This window comes from Triticum urartu, chromosome 4A (assembly GCF_056163025.1).
Source record: "Triticum urartu cultivar PI428250 chromosome 4A, HENAU_Tu73, whole genome shotgun sequence".
Classification (NCBI taxonomy): domain Eukaryota; kingdom Viridiplantae; phylum Streptophyta; class Magnoliopsida; order Poales; family Poaceae; genus Triticum; species Triticum urartu.
The window spans coordinates 190,208,688-190,234,699 of record NC_141876.1 but is presented as its reverse complement, the minus strand read 5'-3'; the positions used below and the strand labels follow the sequence as shown (position 1 = coordinate 190,234,699).

Sequence of the window (26,012 nt, the reverse complement as noted above, 5' to 3'; positions counted from 1 at the left end):
TACTACTGAAAAAGAGCTTTTAGCAGTTGTATTTGCTTGTGATAAGTTCAGATCTTATATTGTTGATTCTAAAGTAACTATTCACACTGATCATGCTGCTATTAAATATCTTATGGAAAAGAAAGATGCTAAACCTAGACTTATTAGATGGGTTCTCTTGCTACAAGAATTTGATTTGAATATTGTTGTTAGAAAGGGAGCTGAGAACCCCGTTTTAGACAACTTATCTAGGTTAGAAAATATTCTTGATGACCCACTACCTATTAATGATGACTTTCCTGATGAACAATTAAATGTTATAAGTACTTCTCGTAGTACACCATGGTATGCTGATTATGCTAATTATATTGTTGCTAAGTTTATACCACCTAGCTTCACATACCAACAAAAGAAAAAGTTTTTCTATGATTTAAGACATTACTTTTGGGATGACCCACATCTTTATAAAGAAGGAGTAGATGGTGTTATTAGACGTTGTGTACCTGAGCATGAACAGGAACAGATTCTACGCAAGTGTCATTCCGAGTCTTATGGAGGACACCACGCTGGAGATAGAACTGCACATAAGGTATTACAATCTGGTTTTTATTGGCCTACTCTCTTCAAGGATGCCCGTAAGTTTGTCTTGTCTTGTGATGAATGTCAAAGAATTCGTAATATTAGTAGACGTCAAGAAATGCCTATGAATTATTCACTTGTTATTGAACCACTTGATGTTTGGGCTTTGATTATATGGGACCTTTTCCCGCCTCTAATGTATACACACATATTTTAGTTGGTGTTGATTACGTTACTAAGTGGGTAGAAGCTATTCCAACTAGTAGTGTTGATCATAACACCTCTATTAAAATGCTTAAAGAAGTTATTTTCCCGAGGTTTGGAGTCCCTAGATATTTAATGACTGATGGTGGTTCACACTTTATTCATGGTGCTTTCCGTAAAATGCTTGCTAAATATGATGTTAATCATAGAATTGCATCTCCTTATCACCCACAGTCTAGTGGTCAAGTAGAATTGAGCAATAGAGAGCTCAAATTAATTTTCCAAAAGACTGTTAATAGGTCTAGAAAGAATTGGTCTAAGAAACTTGATGATGCATTATGGGCTTATAGAACTGCATACAAAAATCCTATGGGTATGTCTCCGTATAAAATGGTTTATGGAAAAGCATGTCACTTACCTCTCGAACTAGAAAACAAGGCATATTGGGCTATTAAAGAGCTTAACTATGCTTTGAAACTTGCCGGTGAGAAGAGGTTATTTGATATTAGCTCACTTGATGAATGGAGAACCCAAGCTTATGAAAATGCCAAGTTGTTTAAACAAAAAGTTAAAAGATGGCATGAAAAAAGGATACAAAAGCGTGAGTTTAATGTACGTGATTATGTATTGCTATACAACTCTCGTTTAAGATTTTTTGCAGGAAAACTTCTCTCTAAATGGGAAGGCCCCTATGTTATCGAAGAGGTCTATCCTTCCGATGCCATAAAGATCAACAACTTCGAGGGCACAAATCCGAAAGTGGTAAATGGTCAAAGAATTAAACATTATATCTCAGGTAATCCCATAAATGTTGAAACCAATATTATTGAAACCGTAACCCCGGAGGAATACATAAGGGACACTTTCCGGAATGTTTCAGACTCCAAAAAGGAATAGGTATGTGGTACGGTAAGTAAACCGACTCCAAAACAATTTTTAAGGCAATATTTCTCCGTTTTGGAATATTTAAAAAATAGAAAAATAAGTAGCAGTCCGGGAAGGACACGAGGGGCCCACATGGGTAGTGGGCGCGCCCTACCCCCCTGGGCGCGCCCCCTACCTCGTGAGCACCTCGTGTGCCTTCCGGACTCCGTTTTCTTGCACGTTACATATTTTGGTCGGTAAAAATTCATTATATAATCTCCTGGAGGTTTTGACTCCCTATCACGCAAAAATCTCCTGTTTTTGTTTCGAGCTGTTTTTCTGACAGATCTAGGTTATCATGACGGCCCCAAGCGCCTCCAAGGACAAGTTCTTCGAGAAGGTCATCAACCCTTACCTCGTGGAGGTGCTGCGACACCCTCAAACCATTGAGTTGCGTGATGGGTTGCTGCACATCCGCGATGAAGAGGGACCAAAGGGGACCGGAAGCATAGAGACGAGGCTCGGAGCATTGGAGCAACAAGTTTTCAAGTGCCAGGGGATGGTGGAGTGTGGAATCAACGCTAGCCACACGATGCTCGCGGAGTTCACTAACAACTACAAGCCGGATGCCAAGAACACCGAGGAAGCCATCTTCAAGCTATATGAGAAGATCGAGCACCTCCAAGCCCAAGTCTATGACCTTCAAAACCAAAACCGTGAGTATGAATATAGATTCAAAAGAATGAGTTTGGCTGTAGATTTGAGGATTCCGGAGACTCGATCATCTTTCTATGATGGTGAACCTATGCCTTGGAAGATGGATGACAAGCCCGCATAATCAACAACACCTCCACCGTCTCCTCCAACAAAGAAGAATTGAGTATCTGGGTATGGGCACTCCCCTTGGCAACTGCCAAGCTTGGGGGAGGTGCCCCGGTATCGTATCACAATCACAACTCCTATCTTTATCGTTTTTCTTAGTTTGATCCTATTAGTAGTATCTTGATCTAGTAGAATGAAGTTTATGGCATGATCTAGTTTTGAGTTTTGATTTATGATCTCTCTATGTAATATAGTCTGTGAGCTATATATAATAAAGATTAGTGTTGAGTCAAGGGCTTGATTATTTTGCCATGATCTTGGGTGAATAAAAGAAAAGAGAAAAAGAATAAAAAGAAACAAAAAGTTCATATTGACCTTATTGAGAGTAATGACTTCACATAGAAAGAGTATGATGATTAAAAGTTGTTGGGAATTGGCATACATAGCTTTGGTCATTGTTGCAATTAATAGGAAGTAATAAGGAAAGAGAGGTTTTCACATATAGATATATTACCATTGACATCTTTTATGATTGGGAGCACTCATTAAAATATGACATGCTAAAGAGTTGATGTTGGACAAGGAAGACAACGTAATGAGTTATGTCTTTCTTATATCTGAGATAAAGTATGTTGTCATGGATCCTCTAACTTGTTGAGCTTGCCTTTCCCCCTCATGCCAGCCAAATTCTCAGCACCAAGTAGAAATACTACTTGTGCTTCCAAAATCCCTAAACCAGTTTTGCCATGAGAGTCCACCATATCTACCTATGGATTGAGTAAGATCCTTCAAGTAAGTTTTCATCGGTGCAAAGCAATAAAAATTGCTCTAAATATGTATGATTGATTGGTGTGGGAGAAATAAGCTTTATACGATCTTGTGATGTGGAAGTAATAAAAGCGACGGACTGCATAATAAAGGTTCATATCACAAGTGGCAATATAAAGTGACGTTCTTTTGCATTGAGATTTTATATGTCCAACCATAAAAGCGCATGGCAACCTCTGCTTCCCTCTGCGAAGGGCCTATCCTTTATTATTATTGTAACATCCCAAAATTCTAAATTTTGGAATGTTATATTAAATAAATATTTATGATTGTTTGTTTGATTGTTGTGTGACTGATTGTGTGAAATTGAGTGGCATTTGGAAATTTGAGAGGCATTTGAATTTTATTTGAATTTGGATTCAACTTGGCATTCGAAATTTATTTCATATACCCCTGACAAATACTTGTTTAAAAGTATGAGAGGAGCTAACATGACACTCCAAAAAGTCAGGAGAAATTAATGCCAAAAGTTTTTGAATTTAAATTGGAGTTTATTTGGAATTTATAAAAAAAATGCTTTTTCCTTAAGTTTGGATTTTTGCCTCTGGAAAAATGTACACGGTGTAGGATTTATTTTTCTGAGTTTTTCGATATATATATATATGTCCTATACACAAGTATTTTTCTTTTCTCTCTGTATATTTTTTTCTGACTTTATTTCAAAATAATAATAATAATAATAATAATAATAATAACGCCTCAGCCAGGCGCCAGGCCAGCGAGGCCCAGCCACAAGCCAGGCAAGGCCAGCGCTAGCAAGGCCGAGCCCCCAGGCCAACCGCCCCAGCACCCCCACGTGCAAAAAAGGAAAAAGGAGACCGAGCGCCCCACGTCCTCTCCCCTCGTTCTCTCTCCCCTCCCTCACGTAACCCTCTCCCCCTCGTTGACTTCCCACCTGGCGCATGGGCCCCACCTCTTCTTTCTTTTTCTCCACGAAGAACAGAACTCCACGCGTTCACGCTCCCGCCGCCGCCGCCGCTGCGTCCGATCCTCTTGGAAACCCTACCCCGAGTCGATCCCTTCCCCAAGCCTCATGTCCTATAAATACCCGAGGTTGTCCTCTCCCGTTTCCCCTCGAAAACCCTCGCCAAATCCCACCGTATCACACGCCCTCGTCGTTTGGATCTCGCCGGAGTTCATGCAGTTCACCGATTGACTCCGACGCGTGTAAGCATCTACAAAAAAATTTCCTTACGTAGACTACTGTCCCTCATGGTTGTGAACCTCTTTGACATGTTTCGGACATCTAGGAAGCACCGGAGCCACCGCCTCGAGCTTGCAACGCTGCCGGAGTTCATCCAGAGCACGAGAGTTTACGGCGACGCCCGCTCGACCCCGACATCCCTTCGCCTCACCATCCACAGAAAATCGGACGCCCTCGACCTTCGGCATCGCCTGGACATCCTCGCCAACGCCGTCGACAACCGGTGCCTCGCCACCCACCGGCCTCTTCTTCCCTGCCACACACGTTCTTCTCTATAAGCATGAGCGCATCTCCTCTGTTTGTTTTTTCCTTCTTTAGATCAAACCGTTAAGTTAGATTAGATTGGTTTAGTAGAACTTTGGTATACTTCGGTTAAGTTACAGTTTAGTCTAGACCGGACCGATCGGTTTTTTTAGTTATTCGCACGCGCAGGTTTCTGTTAAGTTGAGCCTGAGCGCTGTATAACTTCAGATCGCACAACCCTTAGGCCCAAGAGCGCCTGTTTTTGTTTTTCTTATGTAATTTCATTTCTGTTTATAAAACAGAATAGTTTCAATCTTGTAAAATCCGCAATTAATTATCTACGAGGTATTTTTGAGTGATTCCAACTGCCTTGGATCACAAATTTTTATGAAGTTTCTGTTAGTTCAATTGTATTTCATATCTGAGCAGTTTAAATTTGAGTTTGTATGAATTTTCTCAAAGCACTAGATTTGAGCTATTTTGAGTTAGGAATATTATTTTTGACCGATTCTTTTTGCTACCGGTTACTTATTAGACTAGCTACGCAGTAGTGTTTAGTTTGCATGTTAGTGAGTTAGTTAGATTAGCTTTTTATTGTAAATAGTACTGTTTACTCTGTTTTTAGTACTTTTTGTAGTTTAATTATTATTAATTAGTTTCTTTTGCTAGTTTTCGCCAGTGTGTCATATATTCTATTGTTTAACATTAGGTGATTTCTAGGGTTTATTAGACTTAGTCTTCTTGAGGTTCTAGGTGTTGTTTGTTGTATGACTAGTTGCTAGCAATAGGAATAGTGTTAGAGGTTCTAGGTACTGTTAGAATTTTATTATAGGAAAAATACTTTATGTTACTTAGCGAATAATTATTTCTACCTTGTGTTAAGTATTTTTGTTTTAGGATTTTTACTTGTTGTTAGGTAGAGTTGTTGTGGTGTAGATTAGCCCTATAAGTTTAATTGAGTGATTTGGAGTTTTATTTGGTTTTTACCTTCGATCCTATTTCAATTTCGTTGTTATTTTGATTGTTATGATTGAGTGCTAGAATTATTGCTTATGTGAATACTATGCTTGCTTGTATAGATTTCATCGGAGAGTGACAACTAGCTTATCAAGTTTTTAAGAGCGATAATAACTTCATCAACATACCAGGCAAGTTCACTTTGACCATGTTTTTCATACCCATATTTTTATTGCATTTAGTGTCATCCTTGCAACAACTTCTCCAGTGGTGATGTTGATTCTTGTAGTTGAGTAGAATGCATGAGGTAGGAACCCACCTCCCTGTTACCAAGCCCGGGACGTATATAGTTTTAATGCTACGCTGTAGTAGACGGGGTTTGGTATGAGTGCTCGGGAGTGGTGTGAGAATGAAGGACTTTATGTCAAAGATGACAACTTCATGATGGCATCTGCAAGGACTGCATCTTCAGGACTCCTCAAGATTTCGAGACTCGAGCAAGAATTCAATACACACTACTGGGTGAAGGACGGTTGACGGGCACCCTGGAGAAACCAGTGGTTGGCCGGGATGCATGGAGAAGCGCCATGACATCTTGCGGAAAGCTTCACCCAGACTCAAAGAGACGGAAGAATACTTCATGCCCGGAAGCTTACCTGTGCAGCCGCAAGTCACTATGGGCTCTGGCTGGGTTGACCTTAGTTGTGACTCTGGCTGGGACGGTGCTAACAGATGTAGAACTACGGTAGGATTGGATGAGCACCGGACAGTGGTCAGAGGAACTCTTCGGAAGACCATGTTTCGGTCATCTTGTTCTCAAACACCCTGAAGTACGAGAATGTAAAGAGAGGGATCGAATCTTGCGGGTAAAGTGTACAAACCTCTACAGAGGGTTAAAAGCTAATCGATTAGCCGTGTCCCCGGTTACGGACAATTTGAGCCTCTAGACTTGGATCTATCTCGGAACTCTCAACACCGGACTGATAATTTAATTGTGGGCAACTTATGATGATTTGGGCTATGAGACATCGGTTGGCGGAACCATGTCATGATAGAAAACTCCGTAGTACAGACTCCAGTTAATTACTTTGTTGTAGGGAAAATAAAACCAACTTTTACGCAAAAACATCAGACACAGAGCCATAAAGCCATATTGCATATAGAATAGTTTTATCATCTGCTTTCCTCATATTGTGATCTTGCCGGTACATTCAATGTACTGACCTACATGGCTGCAACATCTCATGTTGCAGATATGTTCCTTCCGACGAGTAAGAGTATGGTACAGGGTTACGGTCTACACTCAACCTGCCGATGGCGTTGATGGGACTCCACACCCGATTATTTGTTTCCGCTGAGACTTATGAGGTATATATCAGTTTTATGTTATTTATACATGTGATTGCACTTTGATATATACATTGATGTACTGTGTGTGCCAGCATACCGATCTAGGGATGGCACAGATACACAGAGACTTGACCATCTGAGGTCGGGTCGCTACAGATATGGTATCAGAGCACATGTTGACTGTAGGACGTGACCCTAGAAATTGGAAATCCCTTAGGACAGGATATCTCTAAAACTTTATTTTCAAAAGGATCCACTACTTACCATCTTTTCTGATTTTATCAAATATCATCTCCTACCTCAAATAGTTAGAGTATACCCCTTTCCCTTTTGACCACATGGAGGAATCAACCGAAGTCACTCCAAGAAGTACAAGATATCGGACAACTGATGCCATTTCAGAGTAAAGAGGATTTCACCATGCATTAGAAGAGTTGAAGCTACAACAATTGAAGACTCCGAAGACTTGAAGAACTTGAAGAATCTGAAGTAATATTTGACCCTTAAAAGACCAAACCCATATTATATACTTACGTTAGATGCGACGATTTGTGAGCTGTCATTTGTTTGGTGTTTTTCTGACAGCCACAAAATAAAACCCGTTTCTTCAAAAACTATTTTTTGTTTTGTGTGTATCCCTTCCCACCTCTCTCTTATCTCACCCTAAAACCCTTGGACCGAGTAGATGATGAATGAAGTTGGACTGGTATTCTCTGGACCGAAAACCCAGCCAGAGGCAGAGCTATGGATTCAGAACATGGAGAATCACTTCGGGAGCAATTTGGTTTCAAGGAAGAATGAAGTATCATATGCTCTTCAGTACTTTGAAGGAAGTGCTGCAACATGGTGGCATATGCATCAAGCTATACAGGGATGGAATGGAGCAAGGACTTGGGAAGAATTCAAGAAGACTCTGACAAGATCTCGTGTCATCCGGAAGCACCATGATACCCCAAGAAATAAACTTTGTGCCTGCAAGATTTGCGGAAAATAGGACACACCCAGGAGGAACACAAGTATGAATGCCCTCATTGTGAGGAGAAACACCCAGTTGAGGAATGCCCAACTAGTCAGGTGACTTGTTTCTTGTGTGAAGGAACCACCCACTACCCAGCTCAGTGTCACATTTACCCCATGGTGCAACAAACTATTCAGAAGCAGGAAGAAGGAATGAAAGAAGCCCTCCGAGAAGTTATGAAAGAACCTGTGATTAAGGGAAGTGTTGAAGACCCTGATGGAGAAAGCCTCAACAGATTTTTCTCCAATGCATGTTATTCATGTGGAGAAGAAGGACATTTTTCACAGTATTGCACCAAGGAAAGAAAAGAGTATCTAGGATACTTCCCGACAGAAGCAGTGGAGTTTGATCCACGGGGAATAGAACGTTTGATCAGAACGAAGAAAACCAGGAAGAGAAAACAAAGACACCCCCAAAACAACCCAATTTCTGCAAAGAGGGACAAGAGTCATATTAGCTGTTTTGAATGTAAGGACGTCGGGCATTATGCCAATGATTGTCTCGAAAGGAAGCAAGGAACTCAAGGAGCAGGCACCATCACCAAGAAGCCTCGAGACATGCCGGAAGTTATTTGTTTTCGTTGCAAGGAAGCAAGACACTTTGCTAGGGATTGTTCAAATCATGAGAAAGTTGGAGCTGAGTAGTGGAGATGTTGATATCAGTAATAAGGGTAGTATGGAAAACACTTTTCATGAGAATGCGGGGTTGAGTTATGTAATAGATTACTCAAAGATTGTAATAATTCATGACTCAATAAAGTTGATATGTCATATGCTGAAAGGTTTTAAGGAGTTGTTATGTTTTATCTTGGAAATTAATATTCTGGGTGAACATGGAAGAAAATGAGTTGTGATGCATAAACAGGATGTTGGAAATTGAGTTTGAAGTTTTGTTTGGATGATATGAATGTGTACCCAAGGAGATATGTGCCTTATTCTGAGCACCATTTTTGTTTTACAACCGCAGATGACGACCCTTTATGAGTCTTTCCTTAAAGGTCCGGAAACGATTATGACCCTGACCAGTGATCATGATTACCCGAAGATCCTGAAGGACATGATGAAGCATATTCACCTTGAAGGAGATGCATTCTACAAAGGCTACCCCTTCATGCAAAAGGGAGTGGAACTTTGGTATGTGGAGGTACACCTCCACTGTATGAAAGGAGTTTGCCCAAAGATGATGGGGCAGTACTTTTTCATCTCACGTGTACCACAAGCAACTTTCTTCGACGCTGTTCGTGAAGCAGCCATGGAAGCCATACGCCAGATCGGAGAAATACTTGAAGCAAGACTCCGTTATACTCAGGAATACCTAAGAGAAGTGCATGCAGAGATGATGGAGGTGAAGCTCAAGGCCACCACGATGAAACAGAAGACTGAAGATTTCAAGGCGCATGTCGCACAATTCCAGTGGGACTGAAGAATCCTCAAGGAGGAAAAATGAATAAAGTAGGAAGTAATGTCTGACCATACCAAACCATGTGGGTGGCAGCATTTGGACAAAGTACTTTTGGATTTGGATTTACGAAAAATGGTTAAGGATGTAATAAAAGATTTGATATGAAAATAATATGATTTATGGATAAATTAGTGCATTTTTTTGGTGTGGTAGTACTCCGTGAAGCCACCAGATCAATGAAGAAAGAAATGTGTTATTCATGACGGTCCATAGAAGGGAGCGGGACCAAATAAGTTGGAGTTTTGTATGATCGTCACCACAAGGGTATGAAGGAAGAAGTACTATTGGATTTAAAGGAGATGTAATGTTGGAATACGGAATGATAATCCTCGAAAGGATGAGTTAAATTTTACAAGAGTTGAAGTGGGCCATAACCCACGGGCCCCAGAGTTAATAAGAAGCAAGCACACTCTTGCTGAAGGAAGATATTTCGGAAGAAAACTTTGAGTTAATCAGCCGACATTTTTAGGAGGATACAAAAACCCGAGGGTTGTGAAGAAATGCTAGATGTCTCGTTTAGCTTGCAGAAACAATGGATTTATTCGAACTCAGTTCGTCGACAAAAGAATTTTTGCAATGCTTGTGAGTATGCCCAAGTGTTAGAATACGTGATTCGATGTCTGCATATGTAGTAATGGTTCAAGTACGGGATGGATTGGCCCCCATTCCGGAGACTCCTATCATGAACTATCATATGTTGATGGAGAATCGGAGAGCCATGAAAACCTTAGAAGAGTGTCGACACGATAAGCCAAAAACCTTAGAATGGTAGGGCGATGGAATCCTTTACAGGCAACCATTGCCAATCGTAGGACATACGATGAGATTCAACACAGACCAATTTCCTGCAGGAACCAGAAATTGTTGACCACCATGAGAATCTTGATAGTTGTTTAGTATTGGCGACAGACCCGTCAACTGAGAAGACCCTGTCTCGGAAGAACTTTAATTATCACGAAGGACTCATGATTTTGAGAAAAGAGGTTATGCCCTTACCGGAAGAGCACCAGTGAAAGAGTTATTCCGGAGAATATGAGAAGACCGACACCGTCAACCCAAAGGATGGAGTACATGAATTTTATCAGAACCATAGCCTTGCTTTTAAGTGTGGTAGCACACTAGACCAGTCCAATCAATGGCATTGCTAGAAGACCCCCAAACCCTAACCTTTTCTTGCTAGCCTCTTCGAATTTCGAGGACGAGATTCATTTTAAGTGTGGTAGGTTTGTAACATCCCAAAATTCTAAATTTTGGAATGTTATATTAAATAAATATTTATGATTGTTTGTTTGATTGTTGTGTGACTGATTGTGTGAAATTGAGTGGCATTTGGAAATTTGAGAGGCATTTGAATTTTATTTGAATTTGGATTCAACTTGGCATTCGAAATTTATTTCATATACCCCTGACAAATACTTGTTTAAAAGTATGAGAGGAGCTAACATGACACTCCAAAAAGTCAGGAGAAATTAATGCCAAAAGTTTTTGAATTTAAATTGGAGTTTATTTGGAATTTATAAAAAAATGTTTTTTCCTTAAGTTTGGATTTTTGCCTCTGGAAAAATGTACACGGTGTAGGATTTATTTTTCTGAGTTTTTAGATATATATATGTCCTATACACAAGTATTTTTGTTTTCTCTCTGTATATTTTTTTCTGACTTTATTTCAAAATAATAATAATAATAATAAAAACGCCTCAGCCGGGCGCCAGGCCAGCAAGGCCCAGCCACAGGCCAGGCGAGGCCAGCGCTAGCAAGGCCGAGCCCCCAGGCCAACCGCCCCAGCACCCCACGTGCAAAAAAGGAAAAAGGAGACCGAGCGCCCCACGCCCTCTCCCCTCGTTCGCTCTCCCCTCCCTCACGTAACCCTCTCCCCCTCATTGACTTCCCACCTGGTGCATGGGCCCCACCTCTTCTTTCTTTTTCACCACGAAGAACAGAACTCCACGCGTTCATGCTCCCGCCGCCGCCGCCGCGTCCGATCCTCTTGGAAACCCTACCCCGAGTCGATCCCTTCCCCAAGCCTCATGTCCTATAAATACCCGAGGCTGTCCTCTCCCGTTTCCCCTCGAAAACCCTCGCCAAATCCCACTGTATCACACGCCCTCGTCGTTTGGATCTCGCCGGAGTTCATGCAGTTCACCGATCGACTCCGACGCATGTAAGCATCTACAAATTTTTTTCCTTATGTAGACTACTGTCCCTCATGGTTGTGAACCTCTTTGACATGTTTCGGACATCTAGGAAGCACCGGAGCCACCGCCTCGAGCTTGCAACGCTGCCGGAGTTCATCCAGAGCACGAGAGTTTACGGCGACGCCCGCTCGACCCCGACGTCCCTTCGCCTCACCATCCACAGAAAATCGGACGCCCTCGACCTTCGGCATCGCCTGGACATCCTCGCCAACGCCGCCGACAACTGGAGCCTCGCCACCCACCGGCCTCTTCTTCCCTGCCACACACGTTCTTCTCTGTAAGCACGAGCGCATCTCCTGTGTTCGTTTTTTTCCTTCTTTAGATCAAGCCGTTAAGTTAGATTAGATCGGTTTAGTAGAACTTCGGTATACTTCGGTTAAGTTACGTTTTAGTCTAGACCGGACCGATCGGTTTTTTTTAATTATTCGCACGCACAGGTTTCTGTTAAGTTGAGCCTGAGCGTTGTATAACTTCAGATCGCACAACCCTTAGGCCCAAGAGCGCCTGTTTTTGTTTTTCTTATGTAATTTCGTTTCTGTTTATAAAACAGAATAGTTTCAATCTTGTAAAATCCGCAGTTAATTATCTACGAGGTATTTTTGAGTGATTCCAACTGCCTTGGATCACAAATTTTATGAAGTTTCTGTTAGTTCAATTGTATTTCATATCTGAGCAGCTTAAATTTGTGTTTGTATGAATTTTCTCAAAGCACTAGATTTGAGCTATTTTGAGTTAGGAATATTATTTTTGACCAATTCTTTTTGCTACTGGTTACTTATTAGACTAGCTACGCAGTAGTGTTTTGTTTGCATGTTAGTGAGTTAGTTAGATTAGCTTTTTATTGTAAACAGTACTGTTTACTCTATTTTTAGTACTGTTTGTAGTTTAATTATTATTAATTAGTTTTAATTAGTTTCTTTTACTAGTTTTTGCCAGTGTGTCATATATTCTATTGTTTAACATTAGGTGATTTCTAGGATTTATTAGACTTAGTATTCTTGAGGTTCTAGGTGTTGTTTGTTGTATGACTAGTTGCTAGCAATAGGAATAGTGTTAGAGGTTCTAGGTACTGTTAGAATTTTATTATAGGAAAAATACTTTATGTTACTTAGCGAATAATTATTTCTACCTTGTGTTAAGTATTTTTGTTTTAGGATTTTTACTTGTTGTTAGGTAGAGTTGTTGTGGTGTCGATTAGCCCTATAAGTTTATTTGAGTGATTTGGAATTTTATTTGGTTTTTACCTTCGATCCTATTTCAATTTCGTTGTTATTTTGATTGTTATGATTGAGTGCTAGAATGATTGCTTATGTGAATACTATGCTTGCTTGTATAGATTTCATCGGAGAGTGACGACTAGTTTATCAAGTTTTTAAGAGCGATAATAACTTCATCAACATACCAGGCAAGTTCACTTTGACCATGTTTTTCATACCCATATTTTTATTGCATTTAGTGTCATCCTTGCAACAACTTCTCCAGTGGTGATGTTGATTCTTGTAGTTGAGTAGAATGCATGAGGTAGGAACCCACCTCCCTGTTACCAAGCCCGGGACATATATAGTTTTAATGCTATGCTGTAGTAGACGGGGTTTGGTATGAGTGCTCGGGAGTGGTGTGAGAATGAAGGACTTTACGTTAAAGATGACAACTTCATGATGGCATCTGCAAGGACTGCATCTTCAGGACTCCTCAAGATTTCGAGACTCGAGCAAGAATTCAATACACACTACTGGGTGAAGGACGGTTGACGGGCACCCTGGAGAAACCAATGGTTGGCCGGGATGCATGGAGAAGTGCCATGACATCTTGCGGAAAGCTTCACCCAGACTCAAAGAGACGGAAGAATACTTCATGCCCGGAAGCTTACCTGTGCAACCGCAAGTCACTATGGGCTCTGGCTTGGTTGACCTTAGTTGTGACTCTGGCTGGGACGGTGCTAGCAGATGTAGAACTATAGTAGGATTGGATGAGCACCGGACAGTGGTCAGAGGAACTCTTCGGAAGACCATGTTTCGGTCATCTTGTTCTCAAACACCCTGAAGTGCGAGAATGTAAAGAGAGGGATCGAATCTTGCGGGTAAAGTGTACAAACCTCTGCAGAGGGTTAAAAGCTAATCGATTAGCCGTGTCCCCGGTTACGGACAATTTGAGCCTCTGGACTTGGATATATCTCGGAACTCTCAACACCGGACTGATAATTTAATTGTGGGCAACTTATGATGATTTGGGCTATGAGTCATCGGTTGGCGGAACCATGTCATGATAGAAAACTCCGTAGTACAGACTCCAGTTAATTCCTTTGTTGTAGGGAAAATAAAACCAACTTTTACGCAAAAACATCAGACACAGAGCCATAAAGCCATATTGCATATAGAATAGTTTTATCATCTGCTTTCCTCATATTGTGATCTTGCCGGTACATTCAATGTACTGACCTACACGGCTGCAACGTCTCATATTGTAGATATGTTCCTTCCGACGAGTAAGAGTACGGTACAGGGTTACGGTCTACACTCAACCTGCCGATGGTGTTGATGGGACTCCACACCTGATTATTTGTTTCCGCTGAGACTTATGAGGTATATTTCAGTTTTACGTTATTTATACATGTGATTGCACTTTGATATATACATTGATGTACTGTGTGTGCTAGCATACCGATCCAGGGATGGCACAGATACACAGAGACTTGACCGTCTGAGGTCGGGTCACTACAATTATCTTCTGCCTTATGCAAGAGTCATGGTGATCTTCACCTTTTCTTTTTCATTTTATCCTTTGGCAAGCTCGGCATGTTGGAAAGAACATGATATATATATATATCTAATTGGATGTAGGGGAGCATGAACCATTATTGTTGACATTACCCTTGAGGTAAAAGGTTGTGGGGCAAAACTATAAAGCCCCTATCTTTCTCTGTGTCCGATTAAAACTCTGTAACACAAGTATCGCGTGAGTGTTAACAATTATGGAGGACTAAATGATAGTTGAGTATGTGAACTTGCTTTTTAGCTCTGACATAGACTCTTTCCGATGTTATGATAAATTGCAATTGCTTCAATGACTGAGATTATAGCTTGTTGGAGCCCAATAAGGTTTATGATTTATACTTTTGCATTATGAATAGATCATCACTTGAACATAAGTAATCATATGACAAAATCTATATATGTTGTTGTTATGAGAATAATCATGATGCCTTCATGTCTGTATTTTATTTTTATCGACGCCCCTACCTCTAAACATGAGGACATATTTATTGTTATCGGCTTTTCGCTTGAGGACAAGCGAGGTCTAAGCTTGGGGGAGTTGATACGTCCATTTTGCATCATGCTTTTATATCGATATTTATTGCATTATGGACTATTATTTCACTTTATGTCACAATACTTATGGCTATTCTCTCTTATTTTACAAGGTTTACATAAGGAGGGAGAATGCCGGCAGTTGGAATTCTGGGCTGGAAAAGGAGCAAATATTAGAGACCTATTCTGCGCAACTCCAAAAGTACTGAAACTCCACGGAACGTCTTAAAATAAATAAAGAAAAATCCTTGCCAAAGATGAAGGCCAGGGGGACCACACCCTTCTCATGAGGGTGGGGGGCATGCGCCCCTAGGGTGCGCCCCCTACCTCGTGGGCCCCCTGGTGGCTCTCCGATGCCCATCTTCTCCTATATGAAGTCTTTCGATGAGAAAAAAATAAGAAGGAACTTTTCGGGACGAAACTCCGCCGCCACAAGGCGGAACCTTGGAGGATCCAATCTAGAGCTCCGGTAGAGCTGTTCTGCCGGGGATACTTCCCTCCCGGAGGGGGAAATCATCACCATCGTCATCACCAACGCTCCTCTCATCGGGAGAGGGCAATCTCCATCAACATCTTCACCAGCACCATCTCATCTCCAAACCCTAGTTCATCTCTTGTATCCAATTCTTGTCTCAAAGTCCGGGATTGGTGCTAGTAGGTTGCTAGTAGTGTTGATTACTCCTTGTAGTTGATGCTAGTTGGTTTATTTGGTGGAAGATCATATGTTCAGATCCTATATGCATATTATTACCCCTCTGATTATGAACATGAATATGCTTTGTGAGTAATTACATTCGTTCCTGAGGACAAGGGAGAAGTCTTGCTATGAGTAGTCATGTGAATTTGGTATTCGTTTGATATTTTGATAAGATGTATATTGTCTAGCCTCTAGTGGTGTTATGTGAACATCGACTACATAACACTTCACCATTATTTGGGCCTAGAGGAAGGCATTGAGAAGTAATAAGTAGATGATGGGTTGCTAGAGTGACAGAAGCTTAAACCCTAGTTTATGCGTTGCTTCGTAAGGGGCTGATTTGGATCCATATGTTTCATGCTATGGTTAGGTTTACCTTAATATTTTGTTATAGTTGCGGATGCTTGCAATAGAGGTTAATCATAAGTGGGATGCTTGTTCAAGTAAGAACAGCACCCAAGCACCGGTCCACCCACATATCAAATTATCAAAGTGTCGAACGCGAATCATATGAATGTGATGAAAACTAGCCTCATGATATTCCCATGTGTCCTCGGGAGTGCTTTTCCTATTATAAGAGTTTGTTCCGGCTTGTCCTTTGCTACAAAAGGATTGGGCCACCTTGCTGCACTTTATTTACTTTTGTTACTTGTTGCTCGTTACAATCTATCTTATCACAAAACTATCTGTTACCACTTATTTCAGTACTTGAAGAGAATACCTTGCTGAAAACCACTTATCATTTCCTTCTGCTCCTCGTTGGGTTCGACACTCTTACTTATCAAAAGGACTACGATAGATCCCCTATACTTGTGGGTCATCATGCCCCGGCAAGGCTCTTGCTGGGATTGCAAGGGGCCGCCTCGACAAGGATCTTGCGGAGGCAGTCCACCTCGCCCTCTTGCCCTCCTGTGCTCCCGGTCTTGGCGTCGCCTTGGTCGTCTTGTGCCTTGGCTTCTCTCCTCTGTCCCGCTAAGTGTGGCCGCGGCGCATAGCTCTGACTGCCCGTGCATAAGTAAAGGGGTCAAAAGGAGAGCCCCTACTTTTGTACACCGACACTGCCGCTGCCGCCAACCCTTGCCGGTCTGCCCGTTCCTCCTAGCTTAGATAATAAAGTTCAGGTTACCCCGCGATTCCCATACCGTCGCCCCACTCCCTTGAGTTTTTAGATGAGGCCTGCGGTGTCCCTCCCCGCCAGATCCACATCCCCTGCTCTAGAATGTTGCAGCCTAAGCTCGACCACGTATCCCGGGGAGCCTGACGAGCGTTCGGCCAAGAAGAGGTTTATCATGGCCTCTCCGGCGGATGTTGGCGAGGTAGCCACGGTTCGCCCCGACCTGTCGATCCCAGAGCAACACGTCGCCGCGGAAGCCGGTGAAAACAGTGACTACGTTGCCATGCCGAAGGCTTCATGTCAGCGGGCTAGCGTATTACTGTATCTCGGGAAAGCTGGCTACGACATCAAGCTCGTCCATAGTGATGGCTTCACACGGTCCATGTCACAGGTTAAGTGGTCCATCCCCAACCCCTCTGGTTCAACCATCGTCGATCTGTTTGACGGCCCTGCCACTGATCTCCTCTACCAAGCAGTCAAGGATTTGCGAGCTTTATACGCCATCGAGCCCATTTTGTCATTTCTGAACGACACGTTCTACCCCAGCGGCTTGGGATCCTCAATTTCCAAGTCATATCTCATCGACCACAACCACGACCATGAGGAGGGCACCCACGAGGGTTCTCCCAAGGTGAAATAGCCCATCTGTGACATCAGAGAGCGCACCATGGGTCTGTGCTCTTCCAACTGGAAGGATCCCGTCCATGAAATGTGAGGCAACATTCTATAAGCAAATCTTATGTTTTTCTATCTTGCCAACCGGTACCCTTTGTTGTAGTAGCATTTGCCATGCGATGCTTTAACTGTGACGTGTTTAATTATTTCAGTTATGCAAAAATGTTTTGTTCAATAGGGTTATGTGATGTTCAAGTATGAATTGTCCACTTCAGTTTCACGAATGGCTATATTTGGTTGTTTATAGTGAGTAGATGCCTTGTTTATCTATATTTGGTTGTTAGGTTGGTTGGAGTGAGAACTTTTCTAGTTATCGAGCAGATGCCTTGTTTATATGTATTTGGTTCTTAGTTTGGTTGCAATGAGCGTTTGTCCAGTTATCAAGCAGATGCCTTGTTTATCTGTATTTGGTTGTTAGGTTGCTTTTTTTAGCATTTGTCCAGTTATCAAGCAGATGCCTTGTTTATATGTACTTGGTTGTTAGGTTGCTTTTTTAGCATTTGTCCAGTTATCAAGGAGATGCCTTGTTTATCTTTATCTACTTGTTAGGTTGGTTGCAGTGAGCATTTGTCATGTTTTCAAGCATATGTCCTGTTTATCTGTATTTGCTTGTTAGGTTGGTTGCAGTGAGACTCTATCCAGTTTTCAATGGCTATATTTGGTTGTTATACTGGTCATTTATGCCTTGTTTATTTCAATCATTCACAATGTGTTGTTCATTATGTGCAAGTCGGAACTGTGCCGCTCGACTACATCAATACTAGTTTGAACGGCTATATTTGGTTCCAGTTATTCCTGGTGTAGTTAACACATGCCCTTTATTTCAGTTTTACACATTTATTCAGTGTGATGTTTAAGTATTACCTACATTCTATTCATTTTCAAGAATACCAGTTTGAATTGCAATATTTGATGGCTGTTAAGCCTGCTGTCGGTAACATTGCCTTTTATTTTATATCCGCTTTAATAGCATGCTGAAACCAACACATTCAAGCTATCATTTGGAGATAATGTTGTTTACCTTTGCTATATTTGTTTGATGTTAAGGTTGTTGTACTTATCATGCCTTTCCACTACTTATGCATGACAACAACAGGAGTGGCCACCATTTTCCGCTAAGGTTAGCTTCATCCCTCGACTTGTACTCCCCCCGACGTTCCATAATGTAGTGCATATAGATCCAGGCCTAGACACTTGTTAGCTTCTAATATTGCCTTGTTGGTTGTAAGTACATATGCCCTTGGTAAGGATCCATGCATCGACCCTTTTTGCGTATGGGGCAATGAGATATTCGTGAACAAGCATCAAGTGAGGAAACTGGTAAGGATTGTTAGCAAAAATATACGAATGGTGGCAAGCAAATTATTTGTTTATGCTCGATCCAACACAATAGTGAGTTATAGGATAGTAATTACAAACTCTGCAGCCTTCTCTTTTTACTACCCATAATGAGTTGTTAGACAACAATGTCTGAATCTTTTTCGTTCCCAGTGGTTCCCGAAGCAGTTCACTCAAGATTACCTCGCAAAGTACATGATTGGTGGACACACAATGAAGGTTAAAGTATTTCATCCAGACTACAATGAGCATCGAGAAGTCGTAATGAAGACAGTGAAGGATGGACGGGCAGCCATCACAAGGGGTTGGCCTAGAGTCGTGCGTGCATTACGCATGGTGGAGGGCACAATATGGACATTCCGCTTCACCTTCTCCAACAACGAGAATGTCTTTCGCCTCTCTCTTTACAGTCTTTAGTACAACTGTGGTTCATCATTCTTTACTTGATGCTTCTGTAGTTCTTCAGTATATGTACATGTGCATCAAATTATGCATTCGTGGTTGAACCTATATTTATAATAAACATGGTTGGATAGGAAATAAGTTATTGCCTACTTTCAAATTCAAAGCATGTGATTTTTAAATTAGGGATTAATTAGGGATTACAGTGCACATGGTTTGCGAAAACGAAACGTCTGCGATAGATATGGAGATCAGAAACGTTTCTAGGATCCACTATGTGTGCGATCAATCTCCACTGCACACACGGCATCCTCTTGAAAACTGTTTGCATTAGGCCACCTTGCACAAACGTTTACCACATAAAAAGTGTGTGTGATGGACAACCTTTGCCACACAGTTTCTTCTATGGACTATGTGTGATGCATTCAATAACACAAACGATAAAATTGTTAATATCGTGTGCAATGGCAATGCTATCACAAACGATTTAACGGGAAAAATTGTGTGTGATGTACGTGTGAACAGAGACGTTTTCCTTGGAGCGACTGTGTGGGATCTACATACGAACGAAAACGTTTAGCGGGGACTGACTGTGTGGGATGTACTTGCAAACGGAAACAATTTCACCTGTATAATTGTATTTTTAGCTCTACTGTACGTATTTCCGTATTTGAGCGCTCACTGGTCGCACACGAACTCATTTTGCCGAGCGTGTGTGCCAGGAGGGCCATATCCCCCACGGTTTCTGGGTCGTGTGGGAAGGACCCCCTATCGCCTTCACTCACTAGGCAACGGTTCCAAATGCCATCACGGAAAGGGGTTTAAAACCATTTGTATAACACCGATGCGTACTAGTGAATAGAGACAAATATTTCCCTCAGTTGTGGAACCAAGGTTATCAATCCAATAGGAGAACAAAGCAACGACTAGTGAACAACACGTGCACACAAACAACAAATACTTGCAACCCAACGCGAACAAGGGATTGTCAGTCCCTTGACGGTTACCAGCAAGATTAAATGGTATAGTTTTTGATAGATAGATCAGAAAAAATACAAAATAAAATAAATAAAAGAAAAATGTAGCAAAGTATTTTCAGTTTTAATAGATGATACTCTCTCCGTTCCTAAATATTTGTCTTTCTAGACATTTCAAATGACTACTAGATACGGATGTACGTAGACATATTTTAGAGTGTAGATTCACTCATTTTACTCCGTATGTAGTCACTTGTTGAAATGCCTAGAAAGACAAGTATTTAGGAATGAAGGGAGTAGAAAATAGACCCGAGGGCCATGATTTTCACTAGAGGCTTCTCTCTTGAAAATAGCATACGGTGTGTAAACAAATTACTCTTGGGCGATTGACAGAAAAGCAAATAATTATGACGACATCCAAGGCATTGATCATGTATATAGGCATCACGTATAAGACAAGTAGACCGAAACAATTCTGCATCTACTACTATTACTCCACACATCGACCACTCTCTAGCATCTATCTATCTATCTATCTATATCTATCTATATCTATACCTATATTAATTACAGACTTCCAAGTAATTACCACGTTAATCAGAAATTAAGAGCCGTCTATCTTGTGGGGCTGAGTTATAACGGTTTAGATTAGCTAACAAAAAAAAAAACAATAGATGACAGAATAATCAGATTCTAATCTCAATATGAAAAGTATTCTACCGTCCCTTCCTTTTTTTCCCTCTCCCCACGATGGAAAGTATTCCATCCGTCCATCTCTTTCCCCCATGGAAAACCAAATATCTTGCCCACGGTCCCTTCCTCTCCAATCTTTCTCTCTCAAATCTCTCTACCCTAGAAACCAAACTAATACAGAGCAAGCGCGGCGATGGATCTAAGAAACATATGGGGCCATGGATCTAGCGTTCCTGATCTAGATCAGGTTCGTTCCTCAATCTATTTTGCATTTTTTTGCTGATTTGTCATCCAAAATATTAATTTGGATTTAGATTTAATAGTTTTGCATCTCTATTTTGATCAGGTTGTCCTCGAATTCACCCTAATCACGATTTGGATCAAATCCTCAATCTTTTGAAGTACAATTTCTGGATCAGGTTCGTTCCTCAATCTATTTTGCAATTTTTTTGCTGATTTGTCATCCAAAATATTAATTTGGATTCAGATTTAATTGTTTTGCATCTCTATTTTGATCAGGTTGTCCTCGAATTCATCCTAATCACGATTTGGATCAAACCCAATCTTTTGAAGTACAATTTCTGTATGCCTTATGGAGATCGGACCGGAGCACAACTATGCCCATCAGGTGTACTTATAATTAATATATCTCTTGACTATATGCGACTACCTCGGGATTCACAAGTCGTCTAACACCCTAGCCTGGTTTCCCGGCCACATCTCTCATGGGAGTATAGGCAGCCCTTGCACAAGAGATGCCGGAGAACCGGGAGTAACCCCATCGCATGTAGCTCAGTATGCGTGCCATCCAAGAAGCTGCTTCGATCGCAGACTACATGCTCAGGTCCATGGCATAGCATATACATCATGTACGTCATGGATGCATGCATAAAAGTGAGCTAGGACGTCAGACAAGTTAGTATTCATTGGTGCAATCATATGCCGTGATAAACTGGTCAATGCAAGTTAGCAAACCGTCTGAGGAAAAATAGACAACTGATGGGATCTCAAAGATTGAAGATACTGTGATTCAGATTGAGCGAGTACATCAAAAGGAATTAAATGAGTACAAATACCGTGATTCCTAATATTTACAACTCTTGGAATATACAGGATAGAAAATTTTAATTTTAGACTACGGGGTGAGAAGGTCAACAATATTAATGTGGATTCTTTCTGTCGTGTTGTCATAGTAACATCAACAACTGTCTGATATTTGATTTTTGTGTATTTCATATTAAAAGGATGTAAGTATTGTTATATGCGTATATTTATTTATAGGAAAGTTAATATCAGGTGCATACAGAGTAGTCGATGTTATCTATAGGTGCATACAGAGTAGTCGTTGTCATCTGTAGGTGCAAACAGAGTTTATGTGGATTTGAATATCATCAGCTAATCGTGTCCCTTTACTTCTACTATGAAGATGGGGTGAAACATAAATTGATTTGCAAACAGGGGAAAGAGAGACCAAAGTAAAGATTTCACAGCTCCTATGGAGATGAGGTGCCAATTTGCTGTATGAAAAAGCATAATCTGGAGGAATACCAATTGTAGCACTAAATTATTATATGCACTGAACACCGAGCAGAACTCTATTGAAGAATGAAGATGCATGCTCTTAGCTTATTTCCTTGGAATAATGATGTACGATGCTTCCATTTGATTTTGATTTGGTGTAAACATATAGATACAAATCAATACGTTAATAGCAAATCCATATGCCATGGAATAGAATTTATGTTTGTAGATGCTCTATGTTAGGAGCTCCTTCTAATTAAAAAGTTGTTGAGTAAAGCCAACAGATGAGTAACTTCTAGATTATAATTTTTTTATTCCAGGTTAAATCTAACAAGAGACATCACCAACCAAAAACCTAACAACTCATCAACTTAGTTATAATGCTATCCTAACTGTTAAGAGACATAATAACTAAAGAAGATACAAATTCTCATTGGGATGAGCTCTACAAACAGCTGGTACATGACAATGTATGTGTGCTGGAATGAGAAACTCACACACTGCGAAAGGTACGGCCTCTGATGCTATGGACTCTGATGTTATAGAAGCTATGATTTGTGATGCTAATCTTGCATGTTCAGACCTGCTATGATCGAATTTGCTCAAATTATTCGGTGGTGTATTAAATAACATGCCCTTTTGTAGTTTGTATTTGCTGACATATATAAAATTTCATTTGGGCCATTCGTTACAGTACTTCAATTATGTGTTCTTGAGCGACGATTAATACATTAATACCGAGGGAGTCCTCTATCCAGTGATTTTGTCGTACGTAATATTATCTTACACAAGTTACTATCAATGGTATAATTTGATCAGTGTTGTATTCAGTTAGAAAGGAATTTCTTTTCAGTGACTACCCTTCCAAATTTTGTACCAATAATAGTTGTCTTTTGTAAAGATATTTCTCTAAATATTTTACTTCATGATCAGTGGTCTAGCTGGCACAATTCTCTAATATATTATATAAATCATTTTAACTTTTCAAAGTGACCGGATTCTATATAGATTGTTGGTTATTGTGTGCTATAGTTGTCTTAGTAGTGCTCGCACTCATTAATGGATGATTTTTTTACAGACCTCTCCTTCAATACTTTTTTAATATGGTGATGAAATTCCGAAGAACAATTCTTATGCCCATGGTATGACCTGGTAATTTCCTTAGTAAGGAGATTCTCCTTATCAGTAGTGAAATCTTAGGTTGTCTCTAAACTAGAAAGAAGAAACACATGATGGTGCTGCATAGGAACTCTCAGCTTTCCTTTTTGGGAAAATTTATTAGGTGGCACATGTATCAAACTTATAAGACATAAGTAATATTTGTCTGCTTCTTTTTGTACCTGATTCAGAATTACGAACGCATTAAATAAATTGTATTTTTTGGACATGGAATATCTCAACTAAGAGCCTTTCACAAAATATGCAGGGCACTGAGTAATGAGTAATGAGTAATGCAAGCTCGGGTCTTGGTAGTGGGATAAATGGAAAATCATATCGATTAATAACTAAATACAAAACTAAATGTAAGTTTCTATGATTTCCAAGTTTGCAATCTCTTCCTGATTTTTAGTCGTATAAGCTCACAAAAAGGATGCACATAGAGTCCAATAGTTCAGTCATCTGTCTACACACATGCCTTATATTTTATGCAAAAAACAAGCATAAGAAAATAATTGAGGTGAATGCGCCAAAAGAAATGAGATGTCATATTTTTTTGGCTTATTACTACCTCACCTTATAGAAAAGTTAAAAATTTATAGTAACTTTAGTGTCCATTCTTTTTACAATCCAGTGGCCACAAAATGTTTGTTCCTCTATTTGGTTCTTACATTTCATGTTTTATGTTACATTTTTCTGTACTAATACTTTTTTGTTATTTTTTTGGATTATTTGCCAATCTAAATAAGTTAGGTAACACAATATACAATTTAAGACTCTTTGTGGTACAGTGTATTCATCTATGAACCATTGAAAGGTCTAATTGTTCATTAATTTTTTATCCTATTTTGGGAAGAGATAAAAATGCCTTTTGTGTGTTTTCTTTCATTACTATAATTGTGATTTGATGTACCTCTGAATTTGGATCATTTTTCTTAGCATTTAGTATGACAAAATTTACATTCTTCTTAAGTAAACCGAAATTTGCATGTTTCCTTTCGATTGGTTCAAGAGACTGATATAATAATTTAGTTTATATATGTAAATATTGTGTATCTAATAAATGATTTTAGTACCTTTATCTTTAGGTGTTGTACAAAATGCTAGGACTTGCAAATAGATGGGTTGATGACTATCGTCTATGATGCTTATGTTCTTCTGATTGATCTATCTGGTAACAGTTGCAGGTTGGCCGGCGAGCGCTGGCACCAACCAGAGGATGCATTGGCGCACAGAGAAGTGCCAGTTCATGCCGATGAGCGATGATTGTCAATGGAGATTACATGTGGCTGCGGAAGCATAAAAAGCATGGTGATAAGAAAGGATTGATCAGGGTAAAGTACTAGCATTGAAGTTTTTGTATTGGCTCTTAATTTATTTGCTTTTTAATAGATACATCCTTGATTCTTGAAGAGAATTTTGTGCAGTTTGTATTGTCTGACGCATTTGTGCAAGAACCAAGTAATTGCTACAGTACCAGTTAGGTTGCTCTGGGAGGACTTCTTTCTGCCATAAGGATTACAGCACCTTGATTGATTCATGGAGGACGCACCAAACAAGGATTATTTACTATTGGATCTACCGGCCAGAAAAACAGAGCACACGCCCGTGATTGCCCAAGTCCAGAAGGGACAAGGCCACTATGTAATATATATCCCAGTTAGCTCCAACACTTAATTTCCCGTGCCTCCTGATGTTATTTACTAACTAGACTTAGGAATGTGAGAAACGTCATTTTGTAATATGCCTTGCTGGAGCAAGATTGAATTGCTGGACCAAGGTCTACATCTATATTCCCTTATGTTTTTCACTTACGTCCTTTTTTTCCTACCCATTTTTATGGCATTCCGAGCAAAAGAAAAAAATGAGGGTGCTTTTAAATTGCAAGCAAGAAAAATGTATTGACAGTATCCATGGCTTATTTCTTTGCTACCCAGATTTTGCTGCATCCAACATGACAACCCCAAAACATGATCAATGCATGCTAAACCAAATATGCAAAGCCGCTGCTTGCAAAACATGATGTATACAAACACGTTGATTTATCAGTCTATTTTTGTTTGTGGGTGTAATTACGGTTTTGTTGTTGTACTCGACAACTATTTTATTCTCACCTGTCTGCCTTCATGTTGTTAATTAAGATTTCACCCATTCTTAATTACTTTCATGCCCCTTATCAACAACATTTTCCTAAAACTACAAACCGAATCCATATAATCTCGCCTCTCACAACCTTTCCTTTCACGTACATTGTTGTCATAGAAAAACAGTTCTGAAATAAACAGTTTGGTTCCTCCAAATTTTGTAGCTCATAAAACTATAATGTGGAGAGTAAGTCAATAGAAATCATTACTGAAAGCATCATGGTAGGCATGGGTGCATGAACACTTTAATTGGTAACTTGGAAATTCTATATGTCATATGT

At 40.3% G+C, this 26,012-nt stretch overlaps 2 long non-coding RNA genes across 13 annotated transcripts; both read left to right on the top strand.

The window, feature by feature from the left end:
- Positions 1-11,488: 11,488 nt before the first annotated feature.
- Positions 11,489-13,117, top strand: LOC147975334 (uncharacterized). Its single transcript, XR_015602026.1, has 3 exons — positions 11,489-11,670; positions 11,754-11,981; positions 13,041-13,117. It is a non-coding gene; the product is annotated as an uncharacterized LOC147975334 (long non-coding RNA).
- Positions 13,118-20,931: 7,814 nt separating this feature from the next.
- On the top strand, positions 20,932-25,401 carry LOC125551300 (uncharacterized). 12 transcript variants are annotated; one of them, XR_007302401.2, is made up of 8 exons: positions 20,932-21,155; positions 21,255-21,327; positions 21,428-21,536; positions 21,646-21,752; positions 22,750-23,571; positions 23,856-23,952; positions 24,769-24,921; positions 25,015-25,401. It is a non-coding gene; the product is annotated as an uncharacterized LOC125551300 (long non-coding RNA). The 12 variants fall into 12 exon arrangements; XR_007302392.2 differs by having other exon boundaries at positions 21,646-23,571; XR_007302395.2 differs by having other exon boundaries at positions 21,428-21,752.
- The last annotated feature ends 611 nt before the right edge of the window (positions 25,402-26,012 follow it).